This window comes from Eupeodes corollae, chromosome 1 (genome assembly GCF_945859685.1).
Source record: "Eupeodes corollae chromosome 1, idEupCoro1.1, whole genome shotgun sequence".
NCBI lineage: Eukaryota > Metazoa > Arthropoda > Insecta > Diptera > Syrphidae > Eupeodes > Eupeodes corollae.
The window spans coordinates 230,611,204-230,630,345 of NC_079147.1; the positions used below are offsets into that span (position 1 = coordinate 230,611,204).

A 19,142-nucleotide genomic window follows, 5' to 3' on the forward strand; every position below is an offset into this window, starting at 1 on the left:
AATTTTCCTCCCTTTTATTTTATTTCCACAGCCCTCCAACTCTCTTAAAAAAAAAGAAAGAAAAAAAAAACTGTAGGTATTTCAACCACCTAGCAAAGCAAGGTGATTAATTGCATATGACCCGATGCAACACAGGTGAGAGTGTAAGTATATATTTGTACGCCATTATACATACATACCTACATATGTTCAACGCCGCCGCGCCTGGCGTTGCCTCACCTCGTCGATGATGGTATCACTACATTCTGCCATAATGACGATGACGAATGGACACGATGGCAGTTTTTAACTTTACCATTGGACACAAAATATTTTTCTCTCCTCATCATGTGGACAAAGGATGGACAGGGATACGGTCCATGAACGAAAAACAAAATTAATATCAGACAGGTTGAAGTATATATATCTCTGACAGCATGTTAACCTGCATTTAGACTTTCGGGACAAAGATCGGTGCGTCGTCGTCGTGTGTGTTGTATGTTGTTGGCTCAACGCTATGCATTGAAAGTGTAAATATAATAAAAGCTAGCAAGGATTTCCAAAAAGGACACTCTCAAACTCAAGCCGTTTTAAATCGGTGAACGTTCTTATTGGAACAAACGTGAGAGTTAGTTTGAAAATCGTTGAATTTTTTATTCCAAAATCCCAAAATGTTCAACCGTCCTATTTATGTATGTTCATACCTGTAATGATACATTTAAAAGAAGTACATTTGATATTGTCCAAAGTAAAACGTTAAAGGATATAATTGCATTGCGTACACCAAAGACCTGTTTTCTTCAAGTGGCTTTTCCGTGGTAATAGAAACTGTTATCTATAGTTCCATGAAGAACGGCTGTCTTTTTAATTTTTTTGTATGCTTTTTTGAAATGCTGTTACAAGTCTAAAAATGTTTATTTCTTTTTAAAATTGACTTCATCATCATCACCCTTTAAGAAGTTCTTCCCTGAAGTAATACACTTGTGATAATATTGTATATAGCAAACAATCCAGAAGTTTCATGATGCTAAGTTAGAGTTAATAAATTGATTGTGAAACAATATCAGTCAAGTTTTTGGTGAATTGTTCAAGAATTATACCAGTGCACAAATTCAAGGTTTCTGGGCACCAATCGTAATTGCATATTTTTATCTAAAGTCATTCCAAGGTATTTGGCTGTATTGTAGTAGGATACTTCTGAGCCGTTTATAGATGTTTGAAAATTAATTATGTTTTTGTTTGTAACATGTATATACTTCGATTTTGCTAAGTTTAGTTTGATACGAAATTTTTGAGTCCAAACACTTATTTTATCGACTTACTTACTAAATTAATGTAGCGCTACAGTCCTGTGCGAACAAGGGCCTTACCCAACAAACTTCTGTATCTAGTTTGGTCCTTAGCTAGATTTCTCCAGATACACGCCCCAAGTTGGGTGAGGTCACTTTCCACTCGAGCGTGCCACCTGATCCGCGGTCTTCCTCTAGTGTGCTGTCTTTTGGGTGTGGATTCGAAGACTTACCGGGCCGGAGCATTGGTTTCCATGCGCTTTACATGCCAGCCATCTTAGTCGTTGGACTTTTACCATTCTGGCTAAGTCTACGTCGCTGTACATCCCGTACAACTCATCGTTCCAACTTCTCCTCCACTTCCCTTCCATGCATACGGGACCATACATCACACGAAGAATTTTTCTCTCGAACTGACTCAAGGTGCTTTCATCCTCTTTTGTCATTCCATGCTTCTGCTTCACCGAATAGCAGGACGGGGATGATGAGGGTCTTATATAGCAACACTTTGGTCCCACAACACGCCTTCTGTTCCTCTTAATTTCTATTTTAGGCCAAAGAAACTGCGGTTAGCAAGAGTTATTCCTCGTGTGAACTCAGCGCTGGTGTTATTTTCTACGTTAATAGCGAGGCATAGATAGACGAAGTCCCTGACTACCTTAAAGTTACGTATGTCGATTATGACGTTTTGACCGAGACGTCGGTGATGTAAGTCCTTTCTTGACAACAGCATGTACTTTGTTTTGCTTTATTAACCGTCAAACCCATTTTTGCCGCCTCTGCCTCAATACTCACAAAAGCCCCCTTGACATCACGCTGAAAACTTCCGATTATGTCAATGTCATCAGCATATGCTAGTAATTGGACAGACTTTTGAAAGATAGTGCCTCAAGTGTTGACATGTGAGCTTTGCACTATTCTTTCAAGTACGATGTTAAAAAAAAAACGCATGGCAGCGCATCATCTTGTCTAAAATCTTTTTTGACATTAAAAAGTTGTTTCCAACTTTTATGAAGCGACTGTGAACTTTCCTGGTCTAAAACCGCACTGATAAGGACCTATCAGGTTATTGGCGATGCGCGTAGACGTTCACATATTACGGCAGAGAAGATTTTGTAAGCGATGATATTTTATCGTATATATGCAGTTTGTACTCACAACTCATGTAGATTAGCGAAACTACTAATCTTTAATTTATAAGACCGCATCTATCTTAGAAGAGGAATGCTTCTAGTGGAACGAAGCCACTCAAGCGTGCACTTTTAAAATACTCGTCGCTCGGATAGAAAGCCACGAAAATTAAATTGTTGGACGAATACATAGCTCTTGCAATGTGCCCTCCAACGAGTTTTATCACGAAATTGTTAATTCTGTTGTTTCGAGCCCCTTTGGAATAGTAATGAACGAAAGAAGATTCGGCTATTCGATTTAAGTCGGTACAGCGTCATAAACACTGCCGCTCGAACACCTGAAACTTATCCACCTGGGAAGGGGCAACGTTAAACCACAGAGTACAACCATAAAATATCATCGGCCATATAAGACATGAAGCAAATTAGCTTCACTCTGGGGTCAAGCCGACTGTTGTAAAACAGCCTTTTGTCAGAGCGAAGGCTCCTCTGGCCTTGGGCAGAGCTGCATTTATGTGTCTGTCGAATTATAAATACTGATTTAACCAGATACCGAGGTACTTCAGTAAACTTTTGCTCATTAATCGCTGACCGTGAAGATCAACGATGACAATATTGGGCCATTTCTTGCACGTATCCCTAGTGGCCCTAGCCATCGGAGTCTGGAACAGAATTGTTCCGACTTTAGACACTTATTTTCAGTTTCCATCAGTCGTCGCAATATCGCTGAATCTTGTTGTAACCAAGCTTCAAGAGAATTCTTATAACCTCAACCTTTCGGGCCCTTCTGTACGCAATTATATCGTTGTCGTATGCAATTGCTTTATTAAGACTACCTATCAGATCGCTAGTATAAATGCTGAATGAATTCGGCGAATTCACCGCTCCCTGTTGAAGACCATTGTTAAATTACAATGTTGTGATAAAAGTTATATTGACACTTTTGACAACAAACTTTCTACCGATAAAGATATCATAAAGTATAAACAATGGTTTGCTTATGCCAAACCTGCTTAGTTTTAGATAAAGCCATTCTTACCATACAGTGTCCAATGCCTTTTCTGAATCAACAAGAACAGCACCTGTGCATTGTTGTTTTATTTTATTCCATTGGATATCACAAACAAATTTAGACACAGCCTAAATCTTGTGATGACCCATCTTCAACCCGAACTGTTTATCCGGAATTATTTTGTTGTCCGCAGTCCACTTAGTCAGAACCCTATTGATGATCTTCTCGAAAACTTTGCTAATGCTCGGAAGAAGACTTATCGACCGAAGTTTTGACGGGTTTATTTTGTTTGTCCTTTCCCTTTTTCTGGAGATGATGAACCACAGCGGTCTTCAAATGCACTAGATAATAAAGAGAGATTTTTTAGCTATTATCTTTTTGGCAACACTGGTTTAAACAGCTGACGCTCGTTTGGTGTTTTGTTTTACTGTCTTTTTCAGTTTGGTATATAATTTAATCATTGTCATTGAATATTACTATCAAAATGCGTGCTCTGTTAAGAAAGTTCATCGCATGCTTCTTCTATTTTATATTCAGTTTAATTATGTTTAGCGACGAGGCTCATTTTTGGCTCAATGGGTACGTGAATAAGCAGAATTGCCGATTTTGGCGTGAATATCAGCCAGAAGCATTGCCAATGCATCCAGAAAAAGAGACAGTTTGGTCGGTTTATGGGCTGGTGGCATCATTGGACGTACATCTTCAAAGATGATGTCAATCGTAACGTGACTGTGAATGGTGAGCGCTACCCTTGAGATAATATCCAACTTTTTTTGCCCAAAATGCAAGACCTTGACTTGCATGACATGTGGTTTCAACAAGACGTTGCCACATGCCATACAGCACGCGCAACAATGGACTTATTGAAAGGCGAGTTCGGTGAACATTGTATTAAAGGTTCGGAACCGGTCAATTGGCCTAGATAGTGCGATTTAACGATTTTTCTGAATGTTATATGTTTTTTTTATTTGAACAACTTTCCTATAGCTTTTAAAAACCACTCTTTTTATATTATTCAGTGCATTATTGAAGAGCTTGATTTAAATGTCAATTGCCTTCATCGGTAAATGTCTTATTACAACGTTGAATATACCATAGACACCTGCTGGCTTTTTGTATTTTGAGTTAAAGATGAGCTAAAGTTGTATCTTAGTCCTTAGTCCTACGTACTGACCATCACGCCTCGGGTTATGTCGTGGAATGTTCACTTTTAAATTTAAATTGATGTTTCGGAATCAGTGTTCTTTCTTCTATTATTGTGCTGACTGCTGAGCCTTTTCAGTGGCTGTTTTTCTAAATCTTTTGCTATGTTTGGTACTAACGATATTTTGTCTGTAATGTGGTACTTCTGTTGGTGGCTTACCTTGACTTCAACAATTTACCAATGATGTGGTACACATCTTAGTTCAAGACATGGGAGTAATAAAATTGAAGTTTTTTTTAAAGCCTGTCGAGGGCATTTCTTTTAAAACGTGATAATGGTTCTTACTTCTTTAAGCGTGGTAAAGGAAATTCCACAATGTCCGTTCCTATCAACAAAATAGTTTAAGAAAATTCGATAGATGTTCAGCAAAAATTTCAGCTATTCGTATCGAGTTTCCGATCCATTATCCAACTTGAGATTTTATAAGTAAGTTTTGAGTATGGGTCTTTTTAGACACCTTGCTGCTTTTCATAAAGAGTATTCGGTAGAAGCTTCTGTAGACAGACTTTTCAAAAATCTTCTTAGTTAATAGTTTTTGAACTCACTGATTTTTTTCAGTTCGTTGTTTAGACGATTAAAGACTGTCGCTAAGGACATCCAAAATTTCCTTTGAACTCTTCATCTTCAAAATCAACTCCTTTATTTCGACAGGATATTTTACTACTGTACCCGTCGAGTGATGGTTAAAGTGCGTTGGACTGTCATGCAAGGAGTCTTGGGTTCAATCCCTGCCTGTGCCACCTACCTTTTTTCACGGGTACTGCCTCTTGCGAGGAATTAACAAATCCTCTAAGAGTAATTCTTGTCCTGAAAAGTACTTTCTCAAAAATTAGCCGTTCGGATTCGGCATATAAACTGTTGGTCCCTTCCATCTCAGACAACATTACTCGCACAAAGGAATGGTTGAGAGTTGTAGATCGCTGGGCCCTATTTCTTCATGGACTGTTGCGTCAACTAATTTATTTATTTTATTTTACTACTGTTTCTTTCAAGTTCAAAATAATTTCAATACTTTCTTCCGCAGCCTTCCTTTTTAATTGTATTGAATTTTTCTTCGTCACTACGCAGTTTATAAATGTATGTTATTATACGAGTCCATAAGAGTATGTGTTCGTAACTTCTGTGACAATTTAGTCTGAATTTAATGGACGATTAAAGTGATAAAATACAATGTAGTTGTAGTTTTTGTACCAAATCGATCCAATAAACATTTATTCGATCATTATATCAGGCGAAATTGTGGGCTAAATGCGTATTGTATAGGGAGAGTATATACATAGATACATATATAAGTGAATGAAAGCTAGAAACCATAAAAACTTGTGGCTTTCACTGGTTGCAATTTTGATTGCTGATGCAATTGACTGAAATTAAATACATAAAACCAATATGACCATCGATATTGTGAATTTCCGTTATGATTAATGGACATTCTGACGATGGCATATAAATCAAGGCACACAAATATTATTTTAAAGGTTTTTTTGTATCACTTTTGCTTAAATAAATTTTGATTCATTAAAATTCGGAAAAGGGGAAATTAAAATTTGAGTGGGGGTGAAAGGGGGTAGCAATTGAATAAAAGTGTTAAGTAAATAAATCATTGAAATACAAATTAAAGCATACGCTTATTATGTATATAGAATATGTATTACATGCAACAAATAAAACCTTGCATTAATCAATCATTTTATTGGGTGTCCATGAGATTGTGTAAATAATTATTTTAATCTTTAAACAAATATTTAAAGGTGCTTTAAGTCAAAGGATTAACTTGTTTGTGTTTTGGTAATATTGAAAAAATTAAAATTAGGAAGTCGGTGTTGCTTTGGTGCATACACATATTACGTGTAGTATTTTTCTTAGTTGAGTTATAATTTGATTTAAATGTTTCTTTTGATTAAAATTAAAGTAAAAATGAAAACTCAAACCAATGTAACAATCAACTACAACTTATTAAATGCAATTAGTTCAAAGATATGCGTCAGAATGAAATTTTAATACATTTTTAAAGGTTAACAAAGCTAATTCCAATAATTATTCATTGTTATGTTAATTGATTTAGTTCTATCTAACGTATTCAAAACAATCATATTTTGATTTTATTAAAATAAATGTTTATGTTTGAACATTTACATATATTTAAAATGCTACTTATGACATAAATGCATATGTTTACAGGCTTACGTTTTTTTAGGTTTAGCTCATTTTACCGTCTTACTCAATGAAAATATAGTTTTTCCATTTATAAAAAATTGAACTAATTTCTGAAAAATTTTATACTACGAAAAATTGCAATTTTAATGTAGGGTAAGATTTTTCAAAAATCGAATGGACACTTCTAATAAATACCTACACAAATCAAATTAAAATCGATTAACATTGTTTTTTTTACAAAAATATATTGAAAACAAAGAACGCTATTGAGAGTCAGAAAACCTTTGATAAAAGCATTTGCTCAAGTGCATAATCAACTGGTCGTACGTATATCACAAGCAGCACAATGCCTAAGCCGTCATTAAGGCTTCAAACTGTTTTGGCTGAAATGTCGGAGCTTTTGAATATTTGATTTTGCTTACCCCCTCGGAGAAGTCCCCCTTCTTATTTGCGAAGAACTCGGACAGCCACTTTTCATAAGCCAAGGACGTTCGCCATGGGCAGGATCAGGTGGTAAGCGCTTGGCGCTAAGTCCGTTCTATATGGTGGATGCGATAAAACCTCGCCAATCCGAGTTACTGTAGCTTCTGACGAGTCATCAACGAAGTGTGGGGTCTTGCGTTGTCTTGGCGGAACACTTCCTGTTGACCGATTCTCTACGGCTTAGGTCGATCGCCTACTTCAAGCGGTCCAATTATTCGTAGCAGATGGTTAGAATTAAGCGTCTGGCTATATGGGAGCAGCTTATAGTGGATGATTTCCTTTCAATCCCACACACAAAGCAAAACTTCCCTGGCCATCAATCCCAGCTTGGCCACTTTTTAAGACGATTCACCGGCGTTCGATTGATATTGTCGTATGTGTTCTATTTTTTGTCGCCAATCACCACCCGCTTCAAATAATGGGTCCAGTTCGTTCCGTTTCAGCAGCATATCGCAGGCGTTGATTATAGATCCAGAAGGTTTTGTTTCGTCAAATCATGCGGCACCCAAACATCATCCGTTTTTGTATCCAGCCCTCTGCAGATGGTTTGAAATGGTTTGGTGACTAAGTCGCATCTCCAGGGTGATGTCTCAAGATGCCACATAAAGGTCTGACTTAATGTTTTCCATGATTTAACCGGTATTCATCGTCGCAGGTCTTCCACTAGCTAGCTTATCCAAATGGTGTCGTTTTCTACGGCTCCCATTTCTCCGCGATTCGAATTGATAGATTAGCATCCCCCAAAACACAAATAATCTCACGGAACGTTTCTCTATAGTGGATTTGCCTTTAACTTTAAAATATTGCGAGTATCGGTGTTAAACGAAAAAAATAGTAATAATAAATTTGGCTACAGAATGATAGGCCATCTTATTAAACCCAACAATTTTGTTCTGCCATACAATCAAAATGTGATATTTTTTTCCAAATTGAAAGCATCAAGTTATATGAAATGCGGTTTGGTTAATTTTTAATGAAAACAAATTCATTGCAAATTATAATGTTTTTGAATCTTAAAAATTTCAAACAGAATTATTTTAAAATGTTAAAATTTGGGTTGGCATCATCGAAAGGTTAGACTTTTGATAGTCGAATTACTATATTTTTCATATGAAAATTTTTTCGAAAACTACACATCATAAAGGGGTGTAATCTTAACCTGTTCAAAAATATTTAGCATTTTATTGACATTTTTTTCGGTTCAGCTTCTGCAAATATTATTTGAAAATACGCGAGCCCATGTGGAGCGCTTTTCTATTAGGCAGTGACACCAATTAACGAACATTCATACTTTTAAAATATGCAATCTGCTAAGAGAAACCTAGATATCGGTCTAGAGTAAGCCAAATGACAGTGGCGAAAAACTTTACACGATTTAGCAAAATTTTAAAGCCATTTTTATCAATTTACATAACTAAAAATGATTTATAATTTATAATCAATTATTTAATAAAATGTAATTACAAATTTACTAGTTAGCAAAACGAAAAGAAAGGTTTTATATTTTGGTGTTCCTTAGTAAATTGCTAAATTTTTAGCAAATTGCTAACCAGTCAATTGTAAAACCCTTAATAGGCTGTTTAAAATGTTGCGTCAATGTCTCAAAACAAACACAGACGTTTTATTTTAAATTAACGACAATTAAATGGCTCCCAACACTCCTCTGAAATCACAAAACGAGAAATTTTCATATACACGGAGGTTATATCACTAATCTTGAATAGTTATCAAGAGGACTAGCCTTAAATCAATTAAGCTTCTTTAATCGAACTCGTGCTTAAAAAATCCCACATTGAAGCCACTTGGAAGGCTTTTCTCTTGGTGTACTCCAGGCGACTTTATGAATCAGAGAACCGTAAAAAAACTAAGAGGCTATTTCCAACTAAAAGCATTTTAATTTTCCTCTCCCTGATGGTTCTAAATTTTGTTTAATGGCTCTAGAAGAGAAAATGGTTTAGAAAGGATACCATTGTCATAAACGAAGTGTTATAATATGAGGAGCAGTCAGTTATTATGAAAAACTTAAGCTTGTAAAATGAAAAGCAAAATGTGATTTTGCTTATATTTCAAACATCGTTACAAAAGTTTGGGAATTATTCGTTCTCAAGACACATGGAAGTGGTCCTTAGTTTAAAATTAATTAAGCGTGGAGCGAAATAATGTAAAACCTCATTAAAAACATGCCAGATCGATTTTTCGAAGTGATTTAATTCTTTTTTTGACATCTTGAGGGAACTAAAAGATGACAAAAAATATATAAATTATATTGAAAAATGTTTGTTTGTATTCAATTAACGAGGAGTGTATGTACACATAATTTGTATCTTACTTTAAAAGAAATACTTTAAAATCACTTACCATTTTCAAGAATTTTGTATTTATATAACATAAAAACCTTCATACTTACTTATAATTTTCCGATAATGTTAAAATAAAAAACTTTATTTTAAAATTATTATAGTACATAGTTCTATTTTTTAACTTTACTTGAATAATTAGTAATTTAAATTTATTAGCGAATAAACGAATATTTGTCCATTATGACATTTCTTTCACATGACTGTTTTTTATTCAATATTACAGATGTACGTGCGAATAATTTATAGGCTGCAGTGTGGATCGTATGCGGAACTCGAATTGTGTTTGAGAGTTCATTGCAATCAATTTGCAATTCATGACGAAAAATTTGTTTCTTAAATTTTAATATTTATTTCTACCATTTTTGTTTTGTTCAGTTTTTAAGTCAAGTAAATAGAAAAATAAGGTTAAGTTTAAATATTTGCATAAATTCGTTTTTTATTAACTTTTTTTTTTATTTATTTATAACTTTTATTTAATTTTGGTTTCCGCACGTGAGTCGAACGTCATTCCTGTGGGAAAAAACAGTAGCAGGTTTCTGAACGATCACTGGGTCATCGCGCACACTGTTGTCTCTTTCAGAACATTATTTGTTATTGATGTCACCAATAACATTGTTTTTTTTTAAGAACTTAGTTTTTATATATAAGGGATGCGAAAATTGGCTGTTTCTTTTTACTAAGTTCTTTGCTGCCCACCCTGAGCTCTGGGCAGATTTCTCCGAGAAAAATTCTCAAGTGTGCATTAGCTTAACTATTGCGGCAATGCAACGATACAAAAAAACGCAAGTGTGCACCGGTCCTAAAAGTTACTTGTAATTTTTCCGTTTTATTAAATTGAAAATTCTCCATGCGTGTCAGATTTGTCAAGTGTCCTAAGAATTTAAATAAATCGTCTTAGAAAACTGGTCGTTTCAGATCTCGGGATGCGTTTTTTCTCCGGCCATAACTTAAGTAAGATCAAAACTATTAGTCTCAAATATGCTATGTTTTTAGTAATTAGCTTTTTCCAATATAAAAACATGTGTTTGTAATTAAAAAAAATACATTAAAATTAATTAAAAAAATACATTTCAATTAATTCAAAAAATGCACTAACTTAGGGGCCAATTATAGATACCATTGAAATAGATCCGAAAAAATGTTTGAATCGGTATTTGACGGTGTTTTACTTTGATTAGAAATAGAAATTATATACTGATCGATTGGAAATCACACGAATAATTGTTGGAGAAAAAAAAATGTAATTGCGCATTTACTTTTCTCTGAACAACTGATACTTTTATGTTCAAAAAGGAAACGAATTTGTATTCCAATTTCACACAATCCAAATGACAGATTTCTGTCAGTAAACATTTTTCGGTGGATTTCAATCAGGAAATTTTTTTCAATGACAGACATATTTTAGGATAGCAATAAACGACCTGTCAAAAAAATTCCAATGTTTGTTTTCAATGATAGCTATAACTGGCGCCTTATAACATGTAATTGAAAATCTTAATAGGTTTAAGCACAAGTTCTTGTTGAAAAGCACTTTTAAATTGCAGCTTATATAATTAATTGCTTTACTCATTAAAGTGAAGCAACACACATTAAGGAAAATTATTTTGTAACATCGCGTAAAATGTAATTAACGAAAATAAATTTGAATTACTTACTTAAAAAACTAATCATTACTGTTTTTTTGATCATTACTTTTGTTTTCAATTATGTTTGTGTAATTCAGTTATAAGTAATTGACGCTTTTTAATTACATGTCATTAGTAAAGTTGTTCAAGCATTTAAAAGAGCTACATTGAATAAATAGTAACATTTGTAGAAAACACCAATTGATTACATTGAAACCAATTGATGACATTGACAATTGACATACAGGAAAGCCTGATCAATGAAATTTTCGATCTTTTGCAAGATTCCCTAAATTTGTCTTCCATTTTTCTTCTTTTAAACACTTTTAGCTTTGTGGATTCTCGGGACATTTTGTGAAGAACTAAACTTCTCGGTCTGGCTGCAACAACTGTCAGAACTAAAAGAGATTGAGATGGGGATAAAATAAGAGAATCTGCAAAATCTTCTACATAATTAGATGCTAAGACGATGACTCGTACAAAAGTGCTTTGATGATCAAAATGGAATCCTTGCTTATTATGATGAAATGAAAATTAAAGCAGCCAACGAAAATGCAAGTAGTAATAAGGCCACAGACACGAATGAAGCCAGGTTTGAGAGATTCAAAGTAAAAGCTAAAAAATGGTGTGTGTTAGGTTTTAAATATTTGAGATTTAAATTTACCTAACTGAATCGATCCTTAGCAAGATTCCCTAATTTTTTCTTTCATTTTTCTTCTTTTCAACATTTTTAGCTTTGTGGATTCTCGGGACATTTTGTGAAGAACTAAACTTCTCACGAATAGAGAATTTTAGTTTTTAAATAGAAAAATTTTTGGAAATACAATTTTATAAAAAAAAATGTAGACTTAACTTTCAATGTCCCCCTATTTTCGACAACATAATAATTTGGACAATTCTCTAAACCCTCAAACCCTCTCAGAAGTCACATCCAAACACAATTTTGTTTCCATTTTAAGTGCCTAAAAACAATGGATTTTAATATTTAAGGTTTTCCTGCAGCCGTCATAAATTTTACCTTTTGATTGACTAGAAATTAAATTTTTTGTTGAAGGACAAATATGTAATAATAAATCACAGAATCTCATCGCGAAAGCAAAGTATTAAAATAAACTACATTCGAATTTAGTTGTAATAATATAATTTATTTTATGTAACATTATTCTTAGTGCATTTTGTTTTTTTTTAGTTTCTTTCTTTTGCATTATAATATACAATAAACGGTGCTGTACAATTATACATATATGTAAAATATTGTAAATTAACTATAAAATTAAATAAATAACAAATATATTTTATCAATACATAATTTAACTATACATATATAATATTTTAATTTTCGAACTACATAAGATTAAAGATTGTTGTTTAAAATAATAAATTAATTTATATTTTTATAATTTTTTTAGTTTTTAGATCTTTATACTTAGTCTTATACATTTTTCTGTTTGCTCATATTTTATTTATCAGTTGCCTTTTGTCAAATATTTAATTTTTCTTTTATATGAATATCTTCATAATATGGTTTATAATAAATATATGTATTTATTTGTTTATTTTTATTTTATATGTTGTATGTGTAGAGTGATTGATTTGTTTATATAGGCTGATTAGAATGAGGCGGACTTAATATCATTAGTTTCATTCTTTTTTTCTTGTTTTTGCTTTTTTTTATAGGTACGGCTAGTAATTTATTATTTAATTTGGTTTAGATAATTTATAATATACAAATCGAACTTAAATTTATCTTTTTGTTTAAATTTTAAAATATTGTATGTATATTTTTAATAAATTACATTTTTGTTTGTATTTAAAATATCAATACATGAAATACTTGTTTTTTTTGTTTTTTTTTTCAATTCATTTAACTTTTTAACGATTATTTTATATTTATGTAATAATTATAAAAACCAAAACAAGTAATTATTGCTTACCAATTAAACTAAATAAAAAATAGGCCAGATAAATTTGACTATCTAACAAATAAATCATTTTTTTAAATTAATTTAACAAATTTTTCCTACAAATATTAATGAAAATTTCTTTTTCTTAAAACAACTTTTGATAAATTATTTAAACAAATAAATATTTAAAACATGAATAAAACATTTACATAATTTTTCTAATAAAGTAAAATTTAAATTATTCGCTTATAAAAAGCGAGCCCTGGATTTCCTTTTTACGGATTTGTTTTCATTTTTGGTTAGATTTGTTTTCCTTTCATTTTAAGCACAGGTTATTAAAATTTCAAGATGGGAAAATGTTTGTATAAGAAGCAAATTTTGCAATGCAGAAAAAAAACGTAACATTAAGCAATTAATAATACCAATCAGACATTATTTTACGGAAGTATAGTCTTCTTTGATGGATTAGTTCGTTGAAAAACTTTGTATTCAGTGTCATGCTATTGTGGTCTGTGTTTTAACCTTTAATCAGAAATAAAAATGCTACCGACAACATTATTTGGAACAAATAATCGATATTTTTGGATGGAAATTGAAGTAAAAAACGACTCTGACAGAGATCTCCAAACATCTCCGACGTGAAAATGGCGTAGCTGTGAAAATTAAAAGTGACAAATTAAAACCATTTCTGTCGTTAGAAATATAGTATTCTATATAATGAGAATAAGTTGAAGAATGATTAATATATAAAACCTTAACGAATTATTTCAATATTTTGTTTCCATAATATCAATATTCTTCAAAACAACGATTAACTTTATCTTGATCACTATTTTTCAAGATCCCCTTTTCCTCATTATGTCTGCCAAGTTAGAAGTGAGGGAAGAAACTGTTAAGTTACTATTTAAGCAGGGACAAAATTTTATAAAGAATTTGCTTTTTTCTGCGTATTTAACAAAACTTTTTAAAAGTAGTTTTCAAGACCAATCTGAGCTATACCTCGACACAATTTCCTGCTAACATTTCCACTATGTACTAGTTACTTCGATAAACTAGATTATTTAAACTATAAACTCATATATTCAGTATTATCCCTCCGAAATAAGTCACTTTACGCTTGAAGACGTTGGGCAATATTTGAAAATATATTTTTAAAGTAGATGCAGTCCGTTATTTGAAAAGAAATATTGTGCCCAACCTTATGTACTAGATTCATGAACAGAACAAAAACTCAACATTTCACTCACTAAGGAGAATTTGGGACAAAAATGTTGAATTATTTCATTGTAAAGTGCATTTGACTCAGAAATTAAAGGCTTAAGAAAAAATTAAGCTGCTAACATCGATAATGTCAACGTAGGGCGTTACAGTTAGTCCAGTTAATAAAGGTTTTCACCTAAAAAAAAAAATCCAACAGTTTTGAAACTTGGCACACTTAGGGATGTCTGGTGATGACACAAAAAAAGTCCCCAAGAATCCGACGTGAGCTCTAGCGGCAGTTAAGAGAAACATGGAGATTGTTCCGGTTTTTCACGTTTATCTTGAAAGCTATTCGTTCTACAAAATTTAAGCTCTGCATCTGGTATAGTGTTATATAAATTACTTGTCGTAGCAAAAAATAGTCTTCTACAAAATTAAAGCTTATTGAATTTCGTAAAGAAATATGATATTAATTTGTTTTAACTTGTTTTAGTTTGTAAAATAACTCTATAGGCATTTAAGAAAAACATGTGTTTTTTTTACAAGAAAAGAAAACTTATTAAATTTCCTAAACAAATGTGGCATGCATTTTTTCTTGCTGTAACTGTCCACAAAAAAAAACAGCAGTATTCAATTTGTATGTCCTTATTCTTGAAATTCCTTGATCCACCATATGGCTCATTGCCTGCATGCCTAGAGAGTAAGCATTGTAAAAAGTTATTTTATCATCTCCAACGATGCCACTTGCTATTAATTTTTATGATTTCATGGGGTTTGGAACCAATTTAACAGCTTTGCAATCTCTGTATTATCTCTAATTTAACGTGCCTCCCCAAAATCTTCATGTTTGTCACTAGTAAAAAAAAGAACGCCAGTGAATTCTTCGAGGGATTCCACGACCTGTTGTAAAGCCACTCACACTCTTCATTCCATACATTAGCGTTTGTTAAATCGTCTGGTCCGATCACACATAGTTTTATCATGTAATACATGGAAATATGGAATCATATTCTTCACAAGCGTGAATAAAATCTTTAAGCAAGGTAATCATATTAAACAACTAAATCCATAAAGCTGCTGTTGGCCTAACAGATTTGAGATTTGTTTTTAGTTTCTCACCATTGGATCAAATGAGGGTTTTGTTTTAGTGCACATAACGAAGGAGACCCATCAAAAAAAAATTCATAAGATTTAGTATTTCCCTAATTCATGTTGGGTTATGTCGACTTGCTCCATTATTACATTACCTAAAAATGTCTGTATTAGTATTAAAACACGAACTGCTCTAGCGAAAGCTTTTCCTTGCAGCATCTTTTGAACAGAAACCGGGGCTTATATAGCACTCTTTAACTCTTGCAGGCCACCAGTCATTTTTGGTCAAATTTGCAACACAAACTGCCAGCATAGTGCAATGTAGTGCAAAGTGTTTTATAGTCGGACAGTGGAGAGTTTATGAACGGAAGAACTATGATTTTAGTTTTTGCACTAAACAAGCCTGTTGTTATTGAGTGCATGTACCCTCTCCGTCCTGGAACATCATAAATGCCAATAAACTTTGATGCCAACTAAAGAGTGTCATATGATTTTGGCAAAATTTCTTGGGAACACGCATTCACATTCTCAAAAACTAAATTTTTTAATCTGTTTTCTGAAATGTTTTCAAAGGAAGTACTCCAAGTTATCCAGTTGATTTAGCACAACGTAGTTTTTTCAGCTTTTTCCTTCGTGTGTCGGTTTCTTTTCCTATGGAAGGAGATGCAGCGATGCATCTTATTCCGCCAAAAGAATGTAATGTATTTAGTCCATGTAACGTTCTGACATTAATGTCCGCATTATCAAACAAAAATTGGTTAAATAAATCGCTGGAATCTGGTCGCGTGAGGCAAATAGCTGATATCTCCAACAACTGAGCTTCATAGTATGAAGAACAAAACACAATTGTCATCTACGTGTTTGAAAAAATCATCACATGTTTTCCATATAGGGTTACTTTACAAGCTAAATCAAGTTCAAACAAATTAATATCATATTTCTTTATTAAATTTAACAAGCTTTACTTTTGTAGAAAATTATTTTTTAATACGACAAATGGTTTTCAAGAAAAACGCGAAAAACCGAAAAAAAAACCGTATGTTTCTCTCCACTGCAGCTAGAGTTATTTTATAAATAATAACAAATACAAACAAAATCATATCGGCTGTTTTTATAGAATCTAATGAGCTTTAATTTTGTAAAACAAAAATTTTTGATACGACAAATAGCTTTCGAGAAACAATCTACATGTTCCTCTTGACTGCCGTCGGATTCTTGGGGACTTTTTTGTGGGACATCACCAGACATCCCTTAGTAAGTGTGCCAAGTTTCAAAACTGTTGGATTTTTTTTAGGTGAAGGCAATTTTTTTCTTTCATTGACTGGACTAATTTTCCAGTCCGACATTTGTCTAGCGATTGGCAAAATTGTGAAGAAATTTCAATACACTGAATTTGTTACAGATATTGTAAGGACTGTGCATCATATTTTCGCAAGTACCACTGGAAATATTATACCGATGACCCGAATGTGTCGATTCCTCGTCGTTCTCAGGAATGAGAGTGTCTTAAGAACTTTTCACATGAGAATGAATGAACAAGAATGATTTTTTTTAGGTTAAGTACGCGCGATTATTTTATTTGCTGCGAGTGTGAATAATGTGGAACGCGAATAAAGTTTGACAGTTCGTATCAACTACAATTTTTTTTTTGCGACGAATAAATTTGTTTTCTTAAATTTATTAACATATATTATATTGAAAAGAAACTATATTGCTATCGTTTTGCTAAGAGTTTGTGTGGAAATATGTCTTCAAACGTATGTAAACTCACATTTTGTAATTCATTCGTCGTTCGTTGGTCGCTAAGGGCCTTGCACATGAGAGAGAACAACGAATGAATGAATGGACGAACAAACGTGATTTTACACATTTCAAAAGGTCATTTCCAAACAAAAACAAATTTAAATTTTAAGGAACCAATTGACACTAATGTTAGGATAATAAAATTTGAATTTTGTTCTTTAAAACAAGAAAATTTTGTAAAAACAATTTAGTAGTAACGAATTGCAGTTTGGTTGTTACGAACTGTCAAGCTCTATTCGCGTTCCACATACCATCCACACTGCAACGAATAAATTGTTTGCGCGCAACTTAACCTCACCACTCTTGTTTTGCTTTCGTGTGAAAGGTCATGGATGAGGAAAATATAGAGAAAAGGGTAATTATAAAAGGGTAATTATAAATTGACAATTCCTCGCGATTTTTCGAACAGAATTTTCTTCAGAGACGAAGGACATTTCTCACTCGGTAGTTCTGTTAATAAACAAAATTGTCGTATGTTTGGTTTTGAGAACTCTTTAGTAATTGAAGAGAGGCCATTACATCCACAAAAAGTCACTGTTTGGTGGACTATTTGGATTGAAGGTGTGATTGGACTTTACTTCTTCAAAAAAGGTGATGGACTGTCACCGTCGATTCGGAGCGTTATGGTCATATCATAACCGACTTTCATTGCCTGTTATTGAAGAATACTACTTCGAGGATATGTGGTTTTAACACGGTGCCACATGCCATACAACTCAAGCGAATATGGCTTTTTTTCAAAAAACATTTCCTGCCCACGTAATTTTTTGTTGTGTCGATATCAACTGTCCACCAAGACCATGCGATTTGACATTGCTTGGCTTTTATTTTGTGGAGCTACGTCAAAAACCGTGTTTATGCAGTTAAACCTTTAACTCTTGAGTACTAAACCAACATATGTCAAGTTATGGCTGAGATGGCCCAATTTGTGTCAAAAAGTGGCAGAAAATGACCTCAAAAAAATCATTGCTGGCACCAATTCGCGGGTGGTCATTTAAATGATGTAGTATTCCAAACATAATTTCAACGTTCAAGCTTTATAATAAAAAAAATATCATGGAAAAAAAAAATATTTTATATGTGCTTTATTTACGTTTACTTTCGAAACCGCGAAATGGATAACCCTGAATATTCCTCTTGAACTTCTTTTCTATTATTCAAAACGGAAACATTTCCTGACACCGTTTTTTAATAGTTTAAAAGAGGAAATTTAACCTACGGCTACCATGTTTTGACATTTTTACCTCAAAGTCCGAGCCGACAAATTATACCTATACTAAAAGAAAGGAATATATTTATTGAATGAAAATTGGTGCCGAATTGTAAACTCGGTCAATAGTATGTTAAGGGGAGAAGATTGTGCTGCTGTACAGTTAACTTGTACAAAAAATATATCGCCATACATGGGCTAAGTTGCCAACTGAAAACTCATTTGATTGATAACCCACTTTGACAAGCCTGCTTTGACTTTGACGACACAGAAGAACTAAAAACCATCAAAATTGGTTTTCACATTCATGCTTCTGATATTGTTTAAGAACACTTCAGACACAACGCAAAACTTCTGTACAATTTTTTATGAAAACAAAAAAATCTCATTTAAAGAAAACGTTTCGAAAAAAGCGGAAGTGGATGAATGTGCTCACAATCAGGGGTTTTCTGACTCCTGCCAATTTATCAACACCCCTGATCACGAAATTTCTAAAACATTCTTGATTCTCAAGCTACTCATATTTTCTAACTCATATATGGTTATTTATTTCTGTCTATCTATTAATAATATCAATATAAATGTATCCGTTTCCGTTACGTGACTGTTTACTACATTTTGCTGCCATTATTTGTATCTACAACTTTAACATCCGTCTTTCGGTTTTTATCTATGTATATTCTTTTCGTGTTTA

The 19,142-nt window shown here is 33.0% G+C and overlaps 1 long non-coding RNA gene across 1 annotated transcript; it reads left to right on the plus strand.

Moving 5' to 3' along the window:
* Window positions 1-370: 370 nt before the first annotated feature.
* Window positions 371-13,797, plus strand: LOC129939202 (uncharacterized). The gene is made up of 2 exons (XR_008780519.1): window positions 371-601; window positions 11,570-13,797. It is a non-coding gene; the product is annotated as an uncharacterized LOC129939202 (long non-coding RNA).
* Window positions 13,798-19,142: the final 5,345 nt, after the last annotated feature.